Source organism: Gossypium hirsutum, chromosome A12 (assembly GCF_007990345.1).
Source record: "Gossypium hirsutum isolate 1008001.06 chromosome A12, Gossypium_hirsutum_v2.1, whole genome shotgun sequence".
In the NCBI taxonomy this organism is placed as follows: domain Eukaryota; kingdom Viridiplantae; phylum Streptophyta; class Magnoliopsida; order Malvales; family Malvaceae; genus Gossypium; species Gossypium hirsutum.
Genome location: NC_053435.1, coordinates 63530623 through 63541072, shown reverse-complemented (window position 1 = coordinate 63541072; position 10450 = coordinate 63530623). Strand labels below are relative to the sequence as shown.

Sequence of the window (10450 nt, the reverse complement as noted above, 5' to 3'; positions counted from 1 at the left end):
AAAATGAAATTAACCCTTACCATTTTCATTTGGTCGAGGGAGATATGTTCATCATCGAGACGAATTAATTGTCGGACCATTGCTAACACGATCAAATTTCTTACAAATTATAAAAATTAATACTTTTTTGAGAAATTTAGAGAGAAATTTAGAAGCATAATAAAATTGGTGTGAAAAAATGGGCTGGGGGAATTTTATACTTTTTTTTCTTGATCGTTGGGCCTTTTTAAACGGCTGTTGGAGATGACCGTTAGGAGATTACACAGTCAAAAGCGCATCTACGTCAGCGCGTTTTTACCTAACACAAGGAAAAAAGCGCTGATGTGGAAGCACTTTTCTAGGTTTTCTCCTGAAAACACGTCCACATCAGTGTGTTTTTGAGTTTTCGGTCTATTTATGTAAATATTTTTTGAAATGGCTCATTTCTGAAATTATTTTCAGAAAAAAGAAAAAAATAAAGTTTAATTGATTTTAATTGGTACTAAACCAAAAAAAAAAGCAGGAGTTTAATTAATTTTTTTTTTTAAAGTTTGAAAGTTTTTTGATGCATTTGAGAGTTGAAGTATATAATTAAGTATAAAAAAAGCAACAACTTAAATATGTTTTTTTAAAAGTTTTGAAAATTTTATTAAATAGTCAAGAAGGTGTTATTTTCATTAAAAATACATGAGAATGTATAATATTATCCCAAACAAAATCCTTTTTTAAAATCTTTAAAACTACACCTTTCGCAAGCTTTTACTAATTGCTTGCCGTTGTTTTCTTTTCATTAAAAAAAATCTATCAAACCTTTTTTAAAATTTTAAAGGTTATTTAATTAAATTCCATATCTCAAATACTATTTGTTTTTGTTCAGAAATTTTCTTGTGTTTATAAAGCATTTAATTATATATATAAAAATAAATAAAGGAACAAATAACTATTAACGATTCACATTCCAGCGCCACCCCTTCCAATGAATTTCTCCGCCACTGGAGCCTACGTGGATATCCACAGGGCTAAATATTCACCACTTTTAACAAAAAAATAAAACAAAAACTTAAATTTAGCGAGAAAATAGAAATACTAATTGCGAATAAAATAAAATCCTTCTTCGCTCTCTCCTTCTGCCTTTTTCTCTATGCGAATCTCTACCTAGGGGGAGAAAAATATCAAGAAAGAGCCAATCTCGAAATTTCTGCGAAAATATGGTCGATACCTGAAATTCTCCGCTTCAAGGTAAACTATCATTTCATGGCCTTTCAATTTCTGAATTTATTTTTATTTTTTCTTTAAGAGGATTCTTCATTTCCTGTTGTGGACTTTAGTAGTTGTTTTGTCTCAATTTGTATCTGATTGTTATATGTAAATTTCGTCTTACTTCGGTATTGCCATACTGAAACCTGCGAGAAGAAGTTTGGTTTTTCTTAATATCATTCCTTTTCTCTCTCTCTCTCTCTCTATATATATATTATATTAAACGTATCTTTTGTTTTTTTTTGGTTTCCCCAAATTGCTGCTCAAAATTATGTTAACTCATATGTATCTGATTGGCAGAATTTTGAAAACTTCTTATTTAAAATTTCTCTTCTAGGGTTTCAGGAAACTTTTATTTCTCTTATTATCTTCTGTTGGCGCATTTAATTTTTTAATTTTCTACGGCGTGAGATTCTGGATAAGGGTTTCGTTTTAATAATATACATTTTAAGTTTAAAGCTTAGCTTTTATCGGAAATTTTTTATGATCTTGTGCTACTAGCGACGCCCTGCAAGCGACTGGATTCACTTCGACGATGTCTCTTTCTGGTTCTTTGCAATTGTCCTATGATTTGGGACATTGCAGGAACCAGGTATACAAGACAAAATTTAAGGTACAGGATTCCCCTCATCTAAGAAAGCATTTTGCATTCTGTTTTGAAATTTTAATGTATATTGAAAATTTTTTTTCTCTCTTTTATGTTTTCAGATTGTACTTGGAAGGGGGAAGTTGGATTTATTGAGCTCTGACCTCTCATCTCGTGCTTCGGTATGACTTTGATGCTTCTTGTTTAGGATACTATTGCTCTGCTGGTAGTTAACTGTGATTATAGATATTGAGTTGTCTTTAAAATAAGAAAAGGTTTCTCCTTAATTAATGCATACATATCTGCAAAATACACATTGGATTTTGTTTCTGAAGTGTTCTTAGCATTTTTCTCTTGCTATTATTTCTGGTTTGTCTGAGATTTGGTTAAGCCAAATTCATAAAGGATGCTTTTCTTTACCTATGAACAGATATATTATAGCTTTTGCTTCTCTATGTCATGTTTTAAAGTGCATGGAAACTGTCTCATGAAGTTGTAGTTTGCATGCCTGTTTTCATGTCTAATAGCACGTTGTCATTAATGTGTCTATTTCAATCTCTTAAGCACTCAATATTGTGATTATCAGATGTTGCCTGACTATGCTGGATCTAAATGCTAGATTTTTGTCCTTTCAAAATTTATGTAAATATTAGATTCTTATAAGCTAAAAAGTTTCTTTCTTTTGTCTATATTGGCAATTATTCAATTACAGTTATACTTTGAGCTATAAACTATCGAGAGATTCTTTCATTTAATAGAATTAGCTGAATTTATATCCTTTAAATGATGTTTGGGAATATCTTTTTCTTCTTCTCTTCTTGCAACAGTTCCTGCAACAGCATGAACAGGATGTTTGGAAAAGTTCACTCTCCAACAAATTGTACAGGCCAATGCATTTTGTTCCATACAGGAACCATGCCTTTAGGTGTCATGCTTTTGGAGTACCTGCCCAAATATTAGAACTGCCTGGTGTAAAAGCTGCATCTATTGCATTAACAAGGTGCCCTTTTGCTCCTGCTTAGTCATCAGCTTACATGTGTAGGCATATTTGTTTTACTGAATCTCAGGATTGTTTATGTGGTTATCATTGTCATACCGAAAATCTGTTCTCTAATTAGTTCAGCATTTCTAGTTATTGGCTTTTTACTTAGGTTCAAGTTGTAACATGTGACCCTAACTATTATTTATGAAAACATTCTTTGCTCTGCTTTAGATGATTTATTTATTTTTCATGTTTCTTATAGGAGCATATTTCCTTAAACAGTACCTCTGCTGTGGTTATTGTCTTTATGTTTAGTGACTAATGTTTGTTTATGCATTTAAGATTTAATCCTTTGCATTGCAGGTCTTACAATACCTTACAAGCCAGTCCTCTTGCACTTAAGTTGATTCCAGCTGCTACTATTATAATTTTTGCCCTATATGGTGTTGGGCCACTTATTCGACAGGGTAGAAGCCTACTTCTTCATGTAAGTTTACTCTTTTACCATGGATCAATAAACATTTGACCAGATTGGGTCTATGCGTTATCTAATATTCTATGAATATCTGCAGAAGAGTGATAACAGTTGGAAGAAGAGTAGAACACATTATGTTACAACTTCTTATGTTCAACCTTTGCTGTTGTGGGCTGGAGCAATACTCATGTGCAGGTTCTAAAATATAATATGTATTCAATGTGAAAAGAATTCGAAGAGTTTTATATTTGCTGTATAAAAAAATCTAGTTTCGGATGTTCAACACACTTGCATTTCACTGGCATACTTCTTGCAGAACACTGGATCCATTAGTTCTCCCTACAGAAGCTAGCCAAGTTGTTAAGCAACGACTTTTAAATTTTGTAAGATCATTGTCAACTGTGTTGGCCTTTGCATTTTGCTTATCGAGGTGGGCATTTATTCTCCTTTTCATTTTTGGTTCACTTTCTCCTAACTAATTGCTTGATAAGGATAGTTACCAACTCTAAAATGATGTATTTTGAAGCACAATTTAATTTAATTTATTTATAATTTTCATAATGTTGTTCAACTGAAAGAATAATGTTGATAATGTTTTCCTAGTTGTAATTCTCCGTAACAGTTGTTTTGTTGGCCACTAAACATGGTTAAAATGCTTCTGTGCAGCACGATTCAGCAAATGCAGAAATTCTTCATGGAGACGAGTGATTCCAGTGATACAAGAAATGTAGATGACATTGCTCTCACATAAAACAATTGATATTAATTACTAATATTCACGTCATTGCTATTGTTTATTGCTAATTAGCAGAGTGCGTGAAGTGTGACTCGGATGCCTCCATTAATTATAGTAGAGAGATACCTATAATACACATAAATTATCTTTCATTCATTTTATTTAGTTACATAATTTTCTCGTTGTTTTTATGGCAGCCTGAATTTCAGTGTGGCCCTTTGAACTAATTCATAAACTTCTCTTCTTTTTTGCAAGATGGGTTTCCAGTTTGCAGGGAAAGCTATATACTCTGCAGTTTGGGTTGCTGCTGTGTCGTTGTTCATGGAGTTGCTGGGTTTCTCTACAGAGAAGTGGCTGACTGCTGGAGGTCTGGGGACAGTTTTGCTGACTCTTGCTGGACGTGAGGTACACCTAAATAACATTTTCATGTTGATTCATTTAAACTTATATAAATGTTTGGATACATTTGCCTTGATATTACTTATTACCAATGGACAGTGTTATTTGCATTTTAAGTAAAAATACTTTATGTTAACTGCATTTTAGCGAGAATAATATAGATGGTATAGGACTGGAATGTGGGATTACATATTTCAAAATTTTGATTATTTAATCGGAAAGAACTTGTAGTTGTAGGGTTTAATTGTATAAGACGGTTAGGTCTGCAGGTTTGTTTAGAAAGGAAATCAGCTTTGAGCGTGAAAAACTAACAAAAGGAAAATAACATACCTGCTGTCTGGGTTGTGGAAGTTCTACCTCTGGACAATGATTAAGGGTTGCAATTGAAGCTTGGAAGTTGCTTTTGGTGTTTGATTTGGTAAAAGTTTGATAGGTTTAAGAAACTGATTTATGGTCTGTAATTCTTGAACAATGCTAGAAATGGGAATAAGAAGATGAAGAAGATCAAGATAACACTTTACACCTAAAGCTAAAAGTTGCTTCATACAATCAGAAGGTAGCATAATTTATCATGCATCTATACCATCTTTGAAATTATCTTCTTTATCAAACGAAAGAGTTCACATGCTTATAGTGTTTACTTTACCCTATTCTCACAAGGATTTAGAGATGAGATACCACTGAAATTTGTTCTCTTTAGGTTTAGAAAGGAAATCTGCTTTGAGGGCGAAAAGCTAACAAAAGGGAAATAACCTACCTGCTGCCTGGGTTGTGGAAGTTCTACCTCTGGGCAATGATTAAGGGTTGCAATTGAAGCTTGGAAGTTGCTTTTGGTGTTTGATTTGGTAAAGTTTGATAGGTTTAAGAAACTGATTTATGGTCTGTAATTCTTGAACAATGCTAGAAATGGGAATAAGAAGATGAAGAAGATCAAGATAACACTTTACACCTAAAGCTAAAAGTTGCTTCATACAATCAGAAGGTAGCATAATTTATCATGCATCTATACCATCTTTGAAATTATCTTCTTTATCAAATGAAAGAGTTCACATGCTTATAGCGTTTACTTTACCCTATTCTCACAAGGATTTAGAGGTAAGATACCACTGAAATTTGTTCTCTTTAGATAACAACAGAAGGAAACCCCAAAAGGAACTCTTTAGACTCTCATCATGAGATTTTTCAACTAATTTGGAAATCGGCGGAATACCACTGAAAATAGACCCCAAGAAAGCAACAAATAATAAATTTATCTTTTGACCCAAGGAAACATAAAATTACTATTTGTTCAATCTTGTTCATGTCCTAAATCAGCCCAAGATCAAACAAAGATTAACAAAGTTCCAAACATTGTTTTTCCTGTTCTATCTTTTTTAGATCCCTTTGTTGTCTGTGTCAGTATATGCATTTCCCTAATGCTTGACATTGTATTGTTTGTTGTTGTAGATATTCACTAATTTTCTTTCAAGTGCATGATTCATGCAACTCGACCTTTTGTTTTGAATGAATGGATTCAAACAAAGATTGAGGGATATGAAGTTTCTGGCACTGTTGAGGTTTGTATCTGATCCCTGTCTCTGACTGAGTTGTTTAGAAAAAAAGGTGTTCTTACTTCAATATACTTTATGGTTATAGAGCTGGTATTATATCTCTAAATTAGGATTGGGTTTTCATGCTGAGATTTCCTTTGTCACTTAAAAAATATGCTTGATTGTTATCTTCCACTGAAATCAGGGGTAAATTAAGCAAGAATGCGGAAAAATAGGGAATAGGAAAAGGAATAAAAGATGAAGAAATACTCAGAGAAGAATTCTCAAAGAGGAATATCCATGCCCCTCTTCTGACAGCTTTTTCTTATATATAACATCCTTACATCAACATAATCCAAGAAAATAACCAACAATATTAAAATAATGGAAAATAAAAACAGTTTGTTACATCCGGCTTTGCTAAATGACTATTTTACCCCTTCAATATTAACTGGAATATATCATTGATCTGAGGATTTTCTTATGTCTTATATTTTTTTTCATATTTAGCATGTTGGTTGGTGGTCACCAACAATAGTAAGAGGGGAAGATCGAGAAGCAGTTCACATTCCAAACCACAAATTTACTGTAAATGTTGTGAGAAATCTTAGTCAGAAAACTCATTGGCGCATTAAAACTCACCTGGCTATCAGTCACATGGACGTCCATAAAATTAGTGTAAGGAGTTATCCTAGCATGTCAAAACTTCTATTGCTCGTTTGGAGACGTTCCATTGCAATATCCATTTTTATAAATATTTTTTATTCCTTTTGTTTGTGCAGAATATTGTTGCTGACATGCGCAAAGTCCTGGCTAAGAATCCTCAAGTTGAGCAGCAGAGATTGCACAGAAGAGTATTTCTGGAAAATATCAATCCCGAAAATCAGGCTCTTATGGTTCGTACATTTGTAAAACTATTCTTTTTTTCATTATTTGTTCATAGATTTTTTTTGTAAGTGCTGTCTAGTGATGCTAAAAGAATTTGCCTCAGTCCGGTGTCTTTCATATTTTATGCCAGTAATATAAGTGTGTGATGTGGTGGCATACATTTTCCTTTCAAACCTAACCAACCAAAAGACATTTGTCAATTTGGTTACACTAATAGGTACTTTAATCATATTTACCTTTTAGTATTGACCTTTTCCTAACGCCTTTTTGAGTGCTTGTGTATGGTTGATATGGTACTTCATTAAAAATGGAAAAAAGGGTAAAGTAACATTAACTTCCTTAAGCATTTCTGAGAACATTATAATCCAAGAACTGCCATTTTTAGTTTATTTTTTTTCTTAAGGTCTGCTGCATATGAAGGATGGAAAGGAGTGAGAATGTAAAATTTGTTAATCTAATCATTAAGCTACAAAGTAGGAAAGTGGTTATGAATCTTAACCATTTGATTAGCAAATTTCCATCCTTGCTCCTTACTATCCTTGATGCCAAGCAAAGCCTTCAAATTTATGGACTAGAGATACAGTAAATATATTTACAGATGTCCTTTTCTGGTAGTGAGGAACAAATCTATAGATTTTGCTAAACTGTGAAAGAAACATGAGTTATTATTGGCTGTGATATCGGACGTACAATGCATTAGTTGTTGTGCTTAGTGTTGTCTATGTTATACATGTCTTATCATTATTCTTTCCCCTTTTCTTTCTTATTTGACAGATACTGGTGTCTTGTTTTGTAAAAACTTCCCATTTTGAAGAGTACCTATGTGTCAAGGTAAGAGGATTTCTATACTGCAGTTTATACCTTTCAATTTGAATGTGGCCTGGGAATTGTATTTCAGGGCGTTTGGGTGCATCAATGATAATGGCAGTAATACGCCATTCTAGGGAAAAGATTATATTATAACTTGAAGTTGGCACATGTGTTGGGGACAATGGTAAGGCACATTGCACTCTCAAGGGAGGACGCAGATTCGAACTTTGAAGACGACATTATTGGGAGGGGCAGCCATGAACCTCGAATATCAACCGTAAAATGGATGTGAAAAGTACCAACAATAAAAAACTTGAAGTTGGCAGCATTAAGATTTTGCTTGGTAGTGTTAAATTGTAAAGGAAAATTGAAAGAATAGAAAAATAGAATGATACAAAATATGAATTTTCCTTTTGGTGTGCTTGGTATGAAATGGAAAAATTGAAAGAAAAAATAATTTTCTTTCCATTTAATACTTGGTAGAGTTGAAAAATGTGAGGGAAGAAAATAAAATTTTGAAAACTGCATAATTTTGAAAAAATCCTGCATTCCTTTCTCATTTTCTTTCCTTTTATAATTTCAATTTGGAATTATTTGTTTTTATGCATCAGGATAGAAAATGGCCATGCTACTATGGTACTTTAATATGATACAGATCCTAGAGGACGATAAATTAATCAATTATATAAAAATATCTCAAAGGAATCCCTGTTTAATATTGAGAGATTTATTAGATAAATATTCAAAGACAAACTTATTCATAGCTTTTTGTTAATTAAGCATGCTTTTGGCTATTTAGAATGCCATGCATAGCTATTTTCTTCTTTACCACGAGCAATAGGTTTTTAAGTAATCCTTTGGTTTCTTTTATTTGGCTGGTATATAATATACCTAAATTTGGTTGCTGATTGTGAACATTCATATCGTCACTTAATTTCTGATGAAAAAGAACCATTCTGATTATGTTAATTTATATTTTCCGTGATGGTATCTTCCATTAAGCTTGATATATTTGAATGGATCCATTATTAGTTTTGGTTTATGGTGCAGGAAGCTATACTTTTGGATCTCCTTAGAGTCATCAGCCATCACCGTGCCCGGCTTGCCACACCAATTCGCACTGTGCAGAAAGTATATAGTGATGCTGACTTGGAAAATATTCCTTTTGCAGACTCGACTTATAACCATGATGGAGTACAATCTAACAGGCCTCTGTTACTGATTGAACCCTCTTATAAGATCAATAGTGAAGATAGAACAAAAGGCCGTTCTTCCCGTCCAGCTGGAGAGCAAGATGGTAAAACCGCAGTGCGGCCTAGTGCTGACACTAAAGGAGACAATAAGGCAGGAATGATACCAAAGCCTGACTCCAAGTCCAAAGGAACACCATCGGTTGAACCCAAAGCTGATGCCAAGATAGGAGAAACTCCAAGCTCTGACACCAAGGAGAACTTTAAGGCCACATTTGAACCGACATCTGATGATAAAATGCTCTTGAAATCACCATCAAAATCTGTCTCCAAAACAAATTCTAAAGCTGCAGAAACATCTAGTTCCAGCCCAAAAGTTCCAGATTCAATCTCAGATAATCTGCTAAAAAACAAGGTCACTGACAAGCAACAGAAAAATGCCACACAGAGCAGCGAGTCGGAGAACCCTTCATTGACCTTGCAGGAAACTGGTATTGACAAAGCAGGAGGATTACGAGAACCCTTCCAATCAAAGCAGGAAGATGAGAAGCTGCCAGTCTCTCAGCCACCAATCAAAAGATCTGCCTTGGAGGAAAATATTGTTCTCGGTGTAGCATTAGAGGGCCCGAAGAGAACACTACCTATCGATGAAGGGTTGACCTCATCTGCTGTAGATGCAAAAGAAGTTGCATCTTCAAGCCGGAATGGAAACGGATCCACTGCTGGGGATAAAAAAAAGGGTCAGATTCTATCGACTTCAAAGACCCCTAACAATCAGTGATGTATTTGAGAGTTAACTACTGATCCCCAGAGGTATCTAAAACCTTTTGCTGACACCTACACTTAGAGCTGTGTTTCTTCAAATTGCACCACATGTATGTTTTCTTCTGGGTACTCTTGTATTATTTTTGTTAAAATCAGTAATATATAATATTTATCTTTGAAAGAATCGGTAATATATCGTTCTCCCAGTTTCTTTAGCTTTGCGGTGAAAAATGATTGGTGTTGTGGACAAGGGCAGCCACATTGAACGTTGGCTGAACTTCCGTGGCTGCAATTACTCAGATGAATAAGTTGCTTCATCTCTTCATGGATTCAAGAATTGGATTGGAGCCAAAAGCACTTTTGGCACCATAAGTAATAAAATTTAAGATGCTTTTGAAGTTGAAAAGTATTTTTGAGAATGATTTTCTATTTAAATGCAAAAGCTAGTAGAATTTCTAGCTTTTGTGTTTGAAAAGAAAAATAACGTTTTTAGATGTTTTTATATTGGATATATAATTCTCTTTTTATTAAATTTATTTCAAATACATAACATTATATATTTAAATTTGTAATAATTACATCCTCTGCCTTATTTAAAATATATTTAAATATTTTAATTAATTAGATTTTGTAAAACATACATTTAAAAACTTCATTTAAATTTTTTTATAATATATATTTTAAATTTTTATCCATGATAAATTTTAAATAATAATGTGTCTACTACGAAAATTCAAAATGTGACAAGCGGTGGTAGTATTTTAGTATTTAAAAATATAAATTATATATTCAAATTAAATTTTACTAACAATTCATGTTAATTACTTAAAAAATATTTAAAATTTATATTTTAT

At 33.1% G+C, this 10450-nt stretch overlaps 1 pseudogene; it reads left to right on the top strand.

Annotated features, from left to right (window-relative positions):
• The first annotated feature begins 1059 nt into the window (after window positions 1-1059).
• On the top strand, window positions 1060-9780 carry LOC107924301 (mechanosensitive ion channel protein 2, chloroplastic-like; annotated as a pseudogene).
• The last annotated feature ends 670 nt before the right edge of the window (window positions 9781-10450 follow it).